Source organism: Pipra filicauda, unplaced genomic scaffold (genome assembly GCF_003945595.2).
Source record: "Pipra filicauda isolate LSUMZ 115617 unplaced genomic scaffold, ASM394559v2 scaffold195_size2193078_pilon, whole genome shotgun sequence".
In the NCBI taxonomy this organism is placed as follows: Eukaryota; Metazoa; Chordata; class Aves; order Passeriformes; family Pipridae; genus Pipra; species Pipra filicauda.
Genome location: NW_024104304.1, coordinates 2,163,849 through 2,180,104, shown reverse-complemented (window position 1 = coordinate 2,180,104; position 16,256 = coordinate 2,163,849). Strand labels below are relative to the sequence as shown.

The 16,256-nt window shown below is 36.2% G+C and overlaps 1 protein-coding gene across 1 annotated transcript in view; it reads left to right on the top strand.

Moving 5' to 3' along the window:
• The first annotated feature begins 449 nt into the window (after window positions 1–449).
• The window catches only part of LGSN (lengsin, lens protein with glutamine synthetase domain), a 77,119-nt gene continuing 61,312 nt past the window's right edge, over window positions 450–16,256 (top strand). The window contains exon 1 of the mRNA XM_039380440.1: window positions 450–585. The gene's annotated coding sequence lies outside the window, so the exon portion shown is untranslated. The remainder of the gene's footprint in view (window positions 586–16,256) is intronic.

Genomic DNA, 16,256 nt, shown 5'->3' with positions numbered 1-16,256 from the left:
TCCTTATGTTTTGTTTTCTGCCATGTTATTGTATGGCAAAAAATGGTGTAAAATGTTGTCTTCAAAATAACTGTCATTACTTTAAGAGACTGAATTACAAGGAAACTCATTAATCTAAAGTTGCATTATTGTTATAGGTTAGAAATCTGAGGGGGGAATTTTTCTTCCCCCTGCCCCCACTGTAGGAAAGACAGAGTTTGAATGGAAAGGGGGGGCGATTAGCTTTACAAAAGAACCTAGCTGGCCGAACCGCATTCCTAACGGATGGTCCATCAGAGGCTGGGGGGAGAGGGGAGGAGTTTTGGGGGAGGGGTTTGCTGGCTCTTCTCAGAAGGGAGAGGGCAGTTTTTTGCTGAGCTCTCGCTCTGGGATGGAGACGGGGGTCTTGCGTGCATGCTTTTGGAGAGAAGGCTGGAGGCCGGTCTTTCTGGCTTCTCGCCCTGGTCAGCCCTGACTGCTGGCCTCGACTTGCAGGCAGGCTGTCTTTGTCTCCAGCCCGGACCTGCTGCGTTTTTATCAGAGAGTTTTTGTGCTTACTGGGAGAAGAAAGGAGGAGCCTTGGGACACCGTCATCTGAGGACAACAGTGAGTTCCGTGGGGGTGGACTGTTTTCCTTTCCCCCTTCTTCCATTGGGGGAAGGGTCCCCATTCTCTTTTCAGCTTCTCCCGCGATCCGAGACCACCCCCCCAGATCCCCCTCCCCACGTGGTGACCTCCAGTGATCCAACAGCGCCCCTGCAGACCAACACCGAGCACTGCAGGCTCTGCACCTCCAGCGACCCAACAGCGCCCCCTGCCAACCGTGATTGGAACTGCGCTAAGGGACAGAGAAGTATTCAGACCTTTTTCTTTTATTTGAAGGGGACTTTTGGGTACAGGACTATTGTCTAGGGGTTTTTTTGTGTTCTGTTACTCTTTTTGCCAACATATATCTTTTAATAAAGGGTTGTTATTTCTTCTGTTTTTCCACACTTCCTCGATTAAAGCCCCTTAATTTTGAATTTACAATTGCTGACAGAGAGAAGTTTGGTCTATCTCATAACTCATCCTCTTTAGCAAACATTCCAAGCTCTTCAAACTGACACAGTTATATAAGATATAATGTAAAACAGGAAACAAAATGATAAACACAGAATGCCCCAATCAAAGGTGAATTTATGAATTGGTATTCACACAAAATCTGACTTTAACTCAAGCTAAATCAGAATCATTTCCATTCAAGTGGAAAAAGAGACACCTAACTAACATGGTTATTTAGTTCTAACATGGCTTCACACCATGTAGAAACCTACTGTAATAGGATACATCACACTTAGCTTTTGCCACCATGAGTTAGGTGTCCAATGTGAGATAGCGGTCTAGGCTTCCTTTATAATTCAGAAAGAGAGAGAGAGAGAAAGAGAGAGAAAGTCCTTCCAGAGGGTGATAAATCCAGTTTTGAAATAAGTGTTAAAGATGGGATAAATGGCTTTTCAGCCGTATTTCTTATGACTGCAGAGAAAGAATGAACAGTTAGAGTAAGCACCTGTATTTCAAACTGGTCACGTGAGGCAACATGAACCTTACCAATCTAGAGTGACACAGACTCTCCTTACCAGTGGCTCTAGTATATCACTCATCTGAAAAAATTACCCCATCAGTATCTAAAACCATGCTAGGTGTCCAGCTTAGGTCTGAACAGTATCTATTCCCGTACTCTGCCTGATGTTTTAAGTTGTCCTACATACCAAGTAGACCTTAATCCCCTGGGTTGTGAAAACCAACAGAATTGCAGCAAAATCAAATATTACTATTGATCAGTATATTCAGCCAGTTGAAATAAAGCATCTACTATTCCACAAGACATGATTTTCTACCTTTCTTCTGCAAGATTTCAATACATTCTCTTAATTCTTCACCCTGAAGTTGAACAGTGATACTGTATTTAGGATGTCAAGTTAAAATCACAGGTGAAGTACTTGCAAGCCCTAAGAACATATGTTCATATGTCAAATTATGCGGTGGAATCTAAATTTCTTGTATTTTAAATGAACTTTCAATCTTCACGTTGTGGGAGAAATTTCTGTTTTTTCTAAGGTTAAACCCAGTCTGATCCGTTCTGAAGGACAGAAAATCACAAAAAACTGATCCTAGCTAAGAAGCTCAGGAAGTCACTTAGCCCGTTTTCCTGTCCCAAAGAGTTACAAATCAGTACATGCCACTCCTCACAGTTGCTTTTCTAATCTGCCCTGTGCTCCAATATTTGGGATGCTACAATCTCTTAGAGATCTGGTGTAGTTCTTTGTTATCCTTACCTTGAGAACTCTTATAAACCATAAAGAACAGAATCCATCATAATTTCATTTTTACAGCATTAAATGTGTGTTTGAAAATAAGGGCCTCACATGGTTTTCAAATACAACCATGTCACAGTGTTGACCAAATACTGCAGGGTCAGGGCACTTGTTGGGACTGCAAGACCTTAAATTTAATTTTATTTAGAATTAAGACCTTCTGTCTTCTGGGATTTGAGTCTGCATCTCTCAAAAGATTCTCTTAATCCTCAGATTGTACCACATCTTCAGGATATAATGAGTGACTATTGCCTCTCTAATAAAATATAAAAACCTTAGCTGAAACACATGTACTGTACCTATTAAAGTGTCTACCTTCTTATTTTTTGGTCTCTGACTCATTGATTATTTGTGTTTTATATTCATAATGAAACAGTATCATTGGTGGTCCAGTGTGGTCCAGGATAGAACAGTGATTAAAGAAACAGGATTTTAAGTTAGTTCTATTTGTTTGTGGATAAGGATTTAAACAGAGGTCTCAAACATTCCAGGAAAGTGCATTAACAACTAGTAATTTATTTTGTATTGCAGGATTTGAAAGAACAAGGAGGTCTAATATATTATGCTGGATTCCATAAAATATGTTTCAAATACAAGACTGAACACTAAAAGACTGGAAATAAGATTAATGTCAATTTAGAAGGGAGAAATCCCTAGACTGTAGAGTTAATGAAGCTCTGTGCTGTGAATATACTTGACCTGAGCTATGGACATAACTTTAGTTAGTGTGATACAAAAAGAGAAATTTGGATTCTGGTGGAGGCAATCAGCTAAACCGAATCCTTCTCTTCCACTGTTTATCTAAAATGTTCAATAGCTCAGTCTTTAAACACGCCTTTAAAAATATGGTTTCAACCATACATGGTGTTGAAATAAAAGATTTCAGGTATGATTTTGAACAACAAGTTTATATTTGTCATGCCTTTTGACATTAAATACAGACCTTAGGAAACACCATTTCCCACACATTTTGATGCCTGTTATAGATTATGTTTGTTGATTAGTAATGTCTGACATCTCCCTGTAATTTGGGAGGGAAGTCCAATAAGCCAAAATAAAGTTTGCTTTATTTAAGTAAACAGTTTTGCTGCTCACTAGACAAAATATGCGGTAATTTCTATTCTCTGTATTAATCCTTTTCTAAATTTGAAATATAATTTTTAAAAAGTTTAAATTGAGGATTAATAGTTAAATAATTTCTTTTAATGACTTTTTGTCAAAGTTTTCTGCTGAAGTAACAGTGTAAGGAAGACTTTGCTAATGCTCTGCTTCCTGCTGGTAGCAGTTAGCCATCTGTTTAAAAAGAGACATACTGCATTAAGTGACTTGGTTTTCAGTAAATATTCCACTAACTTACAAAGGCTAAAACTGATCTTTTAAAATATATTTACCAATATAGTTAAATATTTTAAATATGAGTTCAATAAGTGTTTAGACAACACTCTCGGGCACATGGTGTGACTCTTGGTATTTTTTTCCCCAGTTTGCATTTAATTTTAAATGTACTACTTTTTATTCCAGGTCTGTTTTCATTTTTGCATTTACTGTTTTGAGGTCTGGGATGTCTGCTTCAGCCCTGTGTTCTCCTGTGTATTTTGTGATGACTTTGCATTGCTAATAATGGGGCTATTTATGAAAGTAAGCCAGATATTGTAGATAGGAAAAAAAAAAAACAATAGCAATAATTTTCTTTCAGTCCTAGGTATGGATGACATGGTCCCCCCAAACCAAATCTTTTTAATTTGGGTTTTCTCACTCAGAATAAGCACAGTGGAAGGAACCTAATACTTCACAGCACTTCAGACATCTTTGGGCATTTTATGGAGCAACTAATGGACCATCTGCGTAAATAATTGCTGGAGTTCTATAGGTGTATGTTTCTTCTGAAATTAAGCAAATCCAGTTGCTTCAGTCTTTTGCTCCAGAGAATGTATTTTGCCTCTTACCCTGGCTCCTTTCTTGAAGCCCAGTAGCCAATTCAAGCACCCATCCATGTCTGTAGGAGTAGAAATTCTACTTTATATTTAGCATCTGCAGTACTGTTGTTTATGCATCTCATTATGACTTATTTTTTCACCATGGTAAGACAACCACTACTTCACTTTGGCTTGTAAACCACAGTGACTGGCAGGTTCTGTTTTGAAGAAATTTTGCAAAGTCCTCTAGAAGTTGTACTTTTGGTAAACCCTAAACAGACTAATACTTTGCAATTCTCTTCTTTTTTAAATTCTTTTATTGCATTGATCTATTCTCCAGTTTGTTCTAATTCTGCCATTTAATCTTCTTGTGTACCCTCCAAAGCCTAATATTCAGTACAATTGTAATAAATTGCTCTTTTATTTGATAATCTAATTTACTGATTCACATTATTGAGTAGTACCAGGTATAAAGAAAATTTCCGTGGTTCTGTACTCAATCATCCCTCCTTTTGGACAATGAACTATTAATTTTAATTTTTTAAAAAGATACTTAATAGTTAAAATGTTTTCCCAAGTGCTTTTGCACCCATCTTCCTTTAGTTTCATCAAGATATTTTTATTTGATTGCTTGTAATAAAGTCTCATGCAAGTATCAAAAACTTTTTGTAAATTAATACATATGATCTTTTCCACTTCTTTCCACAAAGCCTATTGCCTGGTTTAGAAGGAGACGAAATTGGTTTAATGCCAGGTATTCCTTACAAAACTTTTAGGCTATCCTTTAAAGACCTTCAAATGATCTGCTTGTTTATTGCAGTACTTTTCTGAGAATTGCAGTTGGCTGACTGGTTTGTAAGTTCCTAATTCCCTCTATACCTCCTTTTAAAAGGTGTTAGAATTCTTTCTGGAACCTTATTTACCACCTACAATTAGCATGAGAATTAGAAAACAGAAAACTTGGATTTGAGACTTAAGACAAATTTTAAACCTAAGACATTCCCTCCCTTAGCAGTGTGTCAACCTCAAGACAGTTATGCAGAAACCATTTTATTGCATCTTGAAGGAAAGGAATAAATCCAGATCCAGCCTCCTCTCAAGAAAGAATTCATGACTCTGGACCACAGGGAGACGGGAATGCCTGTCTGGCATGTTGTCTGGCATGATATGTAACATTTCTGGAGAGGATGGCTTTCAGACATGTCACTATCCTAGGATTTTTTATTGCCTGGGCGGCAGGGTATCACATTTCTGTGTTGTCATTCTAAGTCACTTACATTCTGCTATGTGCTATATATGTCATATGGATGCCAAATCCTCGGTTTGGAAAGATACTTCTGGGGCCAACTGTTTGAATATTTCTGTTTGTTCTCTTGTCAGATATTCTTGGAATAGAGGATGCAATGTGATTTTAGGCTAAGGGTTTCCAGCTGAAAATACAAGAGGCAGGGAGGGCACAAGAGCAAACTATTGGAAAAACAGGTGCTATTCAGTCTTGGGAGCAGAACCGATAGACACTATGTTGAGCTTTCTGAGGGAAGAACTGTCTGACTATAGGCTTACTGGATTTTTGCAGGGTTAATAGCTTCTTTGTAAAACATAAATGTCAAGGAGTACATGTGTAGGGCAATTCCCTTGCAAGGAGAAACTTATGTCTTCAGAAGCTCCCAACACTCCCAATATACTGTTTGGCAGAAGTTCAGCAATTTTCTATTGGGATTTTTAAGATTATTGCTCCCTGTACAAATTGCTCTTTGTCCCACAGATCTTGTCCAGACAAAGTCTAGTTTGATAGTGCCTTTCCTCAGGCAGGCCAGATGACATGGGCTGTGGGCCAGCCCCTGTAGCTGGTTGGTCCTCTTTGTACTACTGCTGCCACTGGGGGCATTGGGTACCTCCTAATTGTTATAGTGACATTAGATACTCCTTTGCCCTCGTCCCACCAAACTTTCACTTCCCACCTTTGTGCCAGGCAGAATTGTTGCCTGAAGAAATATGAAGGAGTGATAGTGCAGAAAAAAAATAAGAAAAATTATTTTTAATCTCAACTGCTCTTTTGATCAACCTACCATTACTGGATGCCAATTTAATGTTGTTTTATGAATCATTTGCACAAAATCCTGAAGAAGAGGAGAAGTGCATGGTTCATTTATAAAGCACACAGGACACTGAAGTGCTTTGACTCTGGTCATTGCAGCAGTACAAACAGTAATTAGACCCCAGCAAAAAGGCAGATTGTTTCCCCCTACTGGTTCCTTTCAACTTGTTTGCAACCTGTTTTTGCACAGAGCACCACATCTATTTATAAACTGCAAGTGGGAGCTGAGAATAGGAAGAGCTTTGTGTTCATGGGATGACAGTGTCAGGAGAGCAATACTATAGCTAAATTGGGATGGCTTTTACAGAGTCCTGTTTTTATGATTGTAATACTACTGGTATTCTGGGGACTGAAATCTCACAGATATGGGCTCAGCTTCATGTAATTTATCTCTTCTTATATATAAAAATAAAAAAAGTTAAAAAGCTGCTGCTTTTTTTTTTTTTTTTGAGTAAAGCAAAGATGAGTAAAGCTTTTTGGCCTCTAATTTTAGCTATATTAAATTAATCAGGCCAGAAAATACAGTTAGGAGTGTGGGTAAGACAGGTAGATGCATTAAGGGAAAAAAACATGTCTTCCAAAAACCATGCAATGGTAGAAAATTCAGAATAGTTCTAGCAAGTCTGCCTGTACCTGCAAATGAGCATCTTGGACATTATTTTTCTGTTCCTCCTTTGTTTTGTTCTAGACTAAAAGAAGACACTGCACAAGGGAGTGGTGAACCTAAAATTTCCAGTCTGTCTTGCTCTTTTTAAAGGGAGATATCATTTCAAAACTTTGGATACACTGGGATAAAATACTGTAGAAATACCAGCTAGAAGCAGATTGACCTAGCATGAGTTTGAGCTCCTACCAAACTATTAGATCCTATTACTAGAACAGGCAACTGCAATCCAGTGCACCACCTGCATTTGCTAAATAGATGTTACAGAACCATATACTAAAAGACATACTTTTAAGTTTTCTAAAGAAATAGTTTGAATCTGTCAAAACTCTTATTCAAATTTGGCAAGATACTTGCTTCTCCTTTCAACATAGCATCAAAATAACAGTACAACATGTCTGATTCTCTTCTTAAGATTATGGAAAAGGAGTTTGCAGTTTTGATTTGCAATCTTCTTGAACTGGAATTAAAAGCAGTGCATTATGCTCAGTTCATGGTGAAAATACATTTTAAACCTACTATTCGTACTCATTCAACACAATTGTCTTCAGAGGCAATGATGAGTGAGTCAGCACCAGAGTAATTACTGGTTTTAACTCTTCATGATTATGACTAGGAAAGCGTAGCTCAGAAAAGGATAGCTTCTCAATTTCTACAAAATGCCGTTTAAGAATAATGTAACTTATACAGCACTTGTAAAATATAAATCAAGTACAGACAACTCCCAGTTAATAATTACCCATTGCCTTTTGTCACTGTCTAGTGAGTTGGAGATCTGAGATGAGAAAGGCAAAGGGAGATACTCAATTTAGCTGTCCAGATTGTCAACAAAAATAATTAGAAAAGAAATGTAGAACAAAGACAAAGGAAAAGTGAGTAAATTTCCTTTTTGATATATGTGAGGATTAAGTAAACTTGTACTCATAAAATTACAAAACAAAAATCAATGGTGTTACTATCTGATAATTGCAAGTAAGTTATACAAATTTACAAATGTTGATATTCACAGAGAGCTGGTTTTGTTCCAGTAAGTATTTAAAGAAATATTTTTATTTGTTAATATTTTTAATATTTCATTAATAGTGGAAAGTGCTAGATTAATTAGAAAGTTAGCAAAGTTTCATATCGAGATTTTTTTAAGTCAGTGTGGTTGTACGAGAAGAAACAACTGTTTGTGTGTGTAAAAATGCCTTGTTGAAACTGACTATCTTTCTTCTTTGATAAAAGGAAATTAAGCCCCTTATTTAACATTCTGAAGCTACAAATACAAAAAGTATTTTTAAAAGCTGAGCAATTTTTTTGCATGTAGCTCTTTACGTGCTTAAATGCTAATTAATGTAGGTCAGCAATCTGTAACAAAGACTTCCTAAACCTTTGTTAGTGGCTGGAAAAGCCTAGAATTTGCCTATAGCTGCTCTTTTAACGCTATGTCCATAATCAAATGCAAGTCTTACTACTGGCCTTCAGGGGCACTGAAGTGAAGTGCTGACAGCTTATGAACTTCTTGCCCAAGTTAGCTTAAGCATTGCTTTCATGTACCAGTGCTTGTACATGTGTTGTATTTCTCTTCCTTACTCCTAAGTAAGGTCTCTATGCTTCTGGACAAGGCTGAATCATTTGTATTTTGAGAGAGAAGAAAATATTGACATATTTTAAGACCAGCATAATTTTAATAAATTGTTGAGTAACTGAAAGAGTAGACTACCAATGTTATGTCTCTGAACTAATTTTGAAGACGCAAAGGAGACTTTGTGCAGTGAAGGTTTTCTCTTGTGGTCAGAGCTTACTGAGAGAGGACCTTGGTATTTCAGTTAGTAAGATGTAAATAGAAAATGATTATAAAAAAAAGAGAAGAATGGGGCAGGAACCTCTTAGGAAATCTGTTTCTGAAGTTTGCATTAGAACCAGATCCTACAAGTATTTGTTAGTCCATGACCTGAGTTGGTCCATCTTTACAATAATTTTCACTTTACCTTACTGTTAGTTCTGTCCTACATTTAGTTACCTTCTCATTAATTAAAATCATAAGATGGCAGTTATTTGGAGTTGCAAACATTATTACTTGATGGAGTCACAATCATTATCTGATTCAGATATCAAATAGAAAAACGTACAGGAGGAACGGGTTTTGGGTAATATTCTGGCAAAATGAAACAGTTTGTATCTCAGTAGGAAGGTTTGTATAGACAGATTAGAAATAAGATCAAGTCAGGTCTGCAACAGCACATCTAGCCGGTTGGTCTTTACAGGGAATTTACAGAGAATGATGCTGATGTCATGGTTCCGCTATTTTTAAATATATTTTTAGAGCTCCTTTTATCTTTTGGAAGTTCTGATGAAGCACTTAGAAGAAGACAAGATAGAACACGTTTTTTATGATGCTGGTAATGTTGGATTCAAACTCTCTTCTAACTGTAATACAGATTGGTCTCTATGTATTTTGCAGGAAAGCTTACAACACTGCCATTATTGATATTACATGGGAACCACAATGCAGCACACAGTTAAATGAATTTTAACATCTCTTAAGTTTAGGCTGTAATGTTTAAAAGGTGTTCTTTTATTGTGATGTTGTATTCTGTCTCTAGCAGCTTGCTATGTCTAATTAATGCTTACGCATGTATTTGAATGCTGTCATAACACTCATAATTTATATGACCTTCATTATGGATAAATTTGCGACAGGAAAACAAATCTGTTGAAAAAACCCCATCATTTTTGTCTTGGAAAAGTTCCAGTAAATAAAACAAGTTCAGGCTGTATCTTGTTCATACTGCATTGCTTAGAATAATTTTTTTTGTGCATGGGACTCTGTTTCTATCTGGCATTTGGAAACATTTCTAACATGCAGGATTCATCAGAAGTTTTATGTTCTCTTTATGTTTGTGATCTGTAAAGTTACTAAAATATAATGATATTCCAGGCTTAACTTTGATATATTGCACAAAAAGTTGCAGTTATTTTTTGTATCATTTTCTCCTGCATGTTTTTAGTTTGTCTCTAATTTAACGCTGAGATAAAGGACTTTTGCTTTGTAAAATTGATTTGCTATGATGAACTTCTCCTGCTGCTGTTTTAATCTTTGTTGATCTGGATTTATAGTGACCTCTCTTAGAGAAATTATTTTGTATAACCTGTTTTTGTTTTTTTTTTATTAGGATTTAAATGATTGTTTCAGCTATATCCCTGAGGGTTTTTTTCGTGCGTAGTTTTCATCCTCAGGATTATTTCTGGTTTACATTAGTTGTGTTGCTGTTTTCTTGCTGACCTACTTGGCTGTAACATTGTCCAGACAGTCTTTTTGGCTATGCTCTTTTTAATAGGCTGTTTCTAGAAATCTGCTTGCTTGAACAGCATACAAATAAAACAACAGTTCAGGTCATCTATGCAGAATTTGCCACAGCATCTGTTATTTTGGTGTCTTTCTATGTTGGCTTTAGCTATGATATTGAAGTGAATGTATGGTTTTCTTTTCTATAAACTCTAAGCTATTGAATACTACAATTTCCAGTTTATTCAAATTCTAATTAAAACATCAAGGTGTGACTTTCCTTGGACATTATTTATGTACATATGGCACTTTATTACGAAGTAAATTTATTCCTTTATTAATTGAGAGCCCCCCCGTCAAAGTAAGACATTGACAAAACAAAGTTGAAAATATATTCCTGATAAACCCATTAGTATCCTAGATTTAACCTCAAGGACATTTTTATATGGCCATTTTTAGCTGGCAACATGAAGTGATGCTAAAACAAACTGGGCAGAAAAATGTCCCTTAGAGGTGAAACAGGGCAAGAAATGATAAATTGTTGTCTGTTCTGCTGTTCATTTTTGTGATTTCGTAACCTGTAGGCAAAAATCTGGGAGTGAATCCTTTCTCCATCAGTGTATTGATAATTTATTTTCCCTTGTGGTCAGCAACTGAAAGATTAAGAGCCTTGTGCTCAGGTAGCACAACTACACAGCAGTGAGCAAGTTGCAAAACAGTGAGGGACATTGTCTCTTCAGTGATTCTTCAGCTCACTCAAGGGTTGCAAACATGCAAGGCAGGTCATACAGTGAGAAAAGACTGTAAATGCAAACTACTGTCAGTAGTGATTAATAACGATTACAAGGAGAGACGATTGTGGTAGTCAGAAATAAGTCCTTTTCAGTCTGTAGAATTTGCCATTAACTACAGACTTAAAGTACTTCTGCAGCAAATTCACTGCTTTAAAGACTGCAGACATATGCACAAACATAAAAATGTAAGGTTGAGGAACCAAGCACTAAAAAGTTTGTAAGTGCCAGAATGAACATATGACATAGAAGCACATATATAACATATGTATAATTCATTACAGCTGACAGTGCACACTATTGAAAGTCTTTTCTGAATCATTGCCTTTCTCACAGACTTTACTATGAAACATATCACTTGTATCTGGAATCACCACAAAAATTCATTGATTTATTACTCTATGCCATGTGAAACAATAGAATATTTTATCCCTATCTGATTTGTAGGAAGCTGAAGTATGGAGAGGTTAAGGTCAAAGGGATCCATTAATTTCATATATCTAACTGAGAAGACTGAGGCCTCATTTTTCAAATAAGGTAGTATTTTTAGTAAGCTGTATGTCTAGAGCAGAGATTCCTCTGACAACAGTTACAGTCTGAAAGCTTAATACTTCAGAAAACAGATTATGTGGTTGCAGTTTTCACTTTTTGTCCCAGGCAGAGCAGCTAGGACAGCCAGGAAAGGGAAAAAAGTTCCTAAACTCATCTATAAGCTCAGTCATTCACTTTATGGAAATGGTGCAGAAACAGGTTACTCATCACTATAAGTCCTGTAAAGCTTTAATGTGTTAAGTGAGTACAGAATTTCTAAGGATTTTGATTGTCTTTCATGGGCCTCTCAGGGTAGGTGTAAGTGGCACTTTAAAGCTTTAAAATGTGGCCATATAAAATGGTATTTCACAGGGACAATGGCAGGTTCATCCTTAAAACATCTATATCTTGCTCAAGTTCAAAACTGTGGCCCAAAGTAAGAAGTGGAAGACCGGGGAAGAGTGAGAGGGATATAAAATATTGCTGAAAAAAGATCTCATATTTTTTTTTAATATGTAGAAAACAACGTAGTTTTCCTTATTCTATTTTCATAAATAACCAAAGTGTTATTGCTAATGTTTTCTAAAAGTTTCCAGGCTCAGCTAGATTTCCAGTATGGAAACTGCCATCTTAAACAACTGTTGTTGGGAATATTTAAAATAATTGATCCAACTTTTACTGGAAAGAATTGGCTATGGTTATCTCAGCCACCTGCCCTTCCAGTAATTCTAAGGGCCTCATTTTGCTCTAAATTACACCAGTACAAGACCAAAATATTTTAATTTTTTTGCAAAAGAAGTAACATCAGTGTAAAAGTGATATAAAATAATAAAAATAATATCATATAAGAAAAAATTTATGTAATTTACTTAGATAAGAAACACATGGTGCCTAATATAAATGTAATGAATGCTGAACAGCTAAAAATGAGGTAATAAAGTATAGCTTTTTTTGCCTCATTAAGTATTTAACAAATATTTCTAAGTCCTGTTGCTTTTCCAGACACACTCTGGCAGTTTTTCTAGGAGAAAGCCTAGTTTGTTTTCCAACTTGTTTTCAGTTATCTGCATCCTCACAAACAGAAGTCTCAGATAAGCAATTTAATTTACATCAAGTCTTTTTTATTTTCCAAAATGAAATCAAGACCTCAGCTAAAGCACATGGAGAAGTGCCTATATATCTTCTAGAATGAAATCCTATGCCAAAGGATATATAGGTGTTCAGCCTGATTAGGCTCAAAAAGATTAGTAACACTAATAAGTTAGTTACACTGTTGCAGGACAGGACTTACTTTTCTACATAATTACAAGAACTACTTTCATTAAAATAGAAAGATGTTGAAATATCCAGGTTTGCCATGGGTGGAATATTTCTCAGATGTGTCCATTTTCATGAATCTTCAGCAGATTTTAATATTATGATGAATCTCTGGCAGGGTTCTCTAATTACTACTAGTAATCATACTTGATTTCTTGAAATTTAAAGAGTTGTTTCAACCTGCCTATCCTTCCACATGTGTGTATGTTTATGTATAGTGTACATATAACCACATGTTTTGATACATATTGTGAACTGTATAACGTTTTTTTGTGAACTACATAAACTAAGGTAGTGAAATACTGTATGATTTTTTGTCATCAATTTCTAAAAATGTATGAATGTGTTAAATTTTTAAAAAGTTCTTCCTTGTATCTTCAGAGTGCTTTATTTCTTAAATATGACTACAAAGAGTGAAGAAATAGTGTAAGTTAATTTGATCTTTTTTACAGAAGAAAAGAAAAAGCAGAGCTAAGAGATAAGGTTGTGAAGACATGACTGGGGAAAGAGGACAGGAAGAAGAAAGGGAGAGTAATGAGAAATTTTAGTCCTATAAGGCATTGAGTAAAAATAAAGATCTAGGCTAGATTACAAGAAGAAAAAAATGAGAGGAAGTTAATATCATCTGTCCTGAACTCGTGATGTCAGTCAGAGATAGGAAATACCACCTTCAGAAATGTGAGTACTGTTGATCCAATGACTTGTCAATCACAGGAGGATTTCAGTACACTGATTCCAAACCTTTATTTACACCACTATAGGAGTTACTGAGTGAAGTTTAGAGAAATAGGAGGCTTGCTTAGGAATTTCAGGAGGGAGTTAAATGAGATAAAAAATAGAATGAGCAAAATGGAAAAGATAAACTAGGTAGAGTAAAATAAGAGAACAAAAGGAAGCAAAAGAGAATCTTGCTGTAAAGTCTTTCCTATTTTAACACAGACTGTCGTGTTTGCTATTTTCCTGGAACAAATCTTTGTCCAAAGTGATCAGTTTATGCCCATCGATAACAAGTGCTGGATACTCTAATGCTTCTTTAGATAATGAAAAGTGATTGTGATACCTGGGAGTCAGGCTCTGTGAGTAGCTGTATGCGAATATTTCGTGATATGACTTGCTTGACCTACCTTACTCCTAGTTTGGAGCATTAGAGTGAGAAACAGACAAACATTTTCAAGCTTGAATGCTCACTTAACTCCTAAAACTAAAATTAAACCTGAAATAAATAATCAGGGGCAGTCCATGTTGTTGGAGCCAACACTTCTGAGCAACTTCTTTCAAACAAGGCGCTTCTTTCACTGTGTGCATGGTTTCTGAGAATTTACGCTTGAAAATATTGGCTTCATTCCTCAGAATATTTCTGTGCCATCTGTAAGTTTTCCACCCCTATTTTTCATTGTTCATCTGTTTAAACCTAGCATTTTCTCATAGGTCCTGAACACAGTGTGTTACCCTAGGAAGCTACATGAACAACTATTTATCTGTTGGTCTCAGAGCCTTGAAATTTTTCAGGCATGCATTTTCCCCAAAATCCCTGCAAGGTGGGGAGATAACAGTTCTCTCCATTATCTGAGTCACTAATGTCTAAGACCAAAAGGTGCTTAATGCAAAAGTCTTCACTCAGGTAGTGCCAACTTCTTCAACTTTGCAGAGACATAATCCTGCAATTCATGTACTGTGCGAACTTCTGCCACTGCCCTACTTCTGCCACCTTACACTGGATGTCACTGCATTTCTTGGGGACCTACACTAAAAACTAAAATCTCCCACAGGATTGCCAAACGAGACATCTTGTCAGTTGTCTTTTCTTAGGGGACCAATTTAGAAGATGCTCTCATACCATTTCCAATTAATGATATGAAGACTTTTACAATCTGTGTGGTAGTGGATATATTTGTTCTTTCCAAAAAAGCAATGTTGCCTTTTTTTTTTTTTTTTTCACTCATGGGAGGCAAAAAAACGTATATTCAGATTTTCATTCTAATATATAAGAATCTGGAGCACTCTTCCACTTTTATGTGAGAACACCTTAATCAACAAAATATGGGTTAGGGTAAGGAGAGAAAAATACTAACTGAAACAGTTTCAGTTTTATGAAGTAATTATTTATTTGTACAGAGAGAAAAGACAACATAGCGGTTTTAAACTTGGATATAAAAGAGTCAGGCTTAGGTTTCAGGTTTAGTATATCTTATATTTGAAAATATGAGTGTATCTTATAACTTTGAAAAGTAAGCCTTTGAGCTTGGCAAAATGGAGCAAGACACTAAAATCAATTTACGGAGGATAATATCTACAATTTAAAAAAAAAATCACATATTTAAAAAATCAGGGACTGGAGCATCTTCTTACGAGGACAAGCTGAAGGAGTTGAGCCTGTTCAGCTTCAAGAAAAGATGACTGAAAGGGGACCTCATCAGTGTCTATGAATATCTGAAGGGAAGGTGTCAAGAGGATGGAGCCAGGCTCTTCTCAGTGGTGCCAAGCAATAGGACAAGAGGACATGGGCAGAAACTGCTGCACAGGAAGTTCCAGCTGAATATGAGGAACAACTTCTTCTCTGTGCAGGTGACTGAGCACTGGGACAGATTGGCCAGAGAGGTTGTGGAGACTCACTGGAGATATTCAAGAGCCACCTGGACAGAACCTTGTGCGATTTGCTCTGGGATGATCCTGCTTGAGTAGGGAGGATGGACCAGATGATTCACTGTGGTCCCTTCTAACCTTATCCATTCTGTGATTCTGTGATTTTGACTTCATTCAAAAATCAACTGGTGATTAAGATGAGTAAAATAGATTTTAAAAGCAACATTTTACAAATTACAAGACTTGTTAAAATTTGTTTGCATACTGAATTCTATGACATTCTGGACTATATGATGAACACTGCACAAAGAAACACAGAAATGAAAGTTAAGGTACCGCACAAGTCTAAACAGTCAGCAAAAAATAGCTAATGAAGCCCCAAAGTCTTGATTTCTACTTGTACTCCTGCAACTGTATAGTCATAATGAGCTTACAAGCAAGAATAGCATGAAAAAAGGAGAGATTTAATCTCATTCTTTGGAAACTGAGAGTATTTAGTTCAGCAATGAAACTATCATCAGCCAAATGCAGAGAAAATTTACTTTATCATTAGATATGAATATTGCTATGTGACTAAACAAGAGATTTCAGATATCGTTGTCAGGACTTTCAAGAACAAGAGTTTACTCTCACTATAAAAAGTAAAATGCAATCTGATCTGTTTCAATGGAAATATCTAAACATTTTTCCATGCCCCATTATCTCTGAAAAATGGAAAATTTATGTGAGCTAAACAGTAAATAATTGCTCCA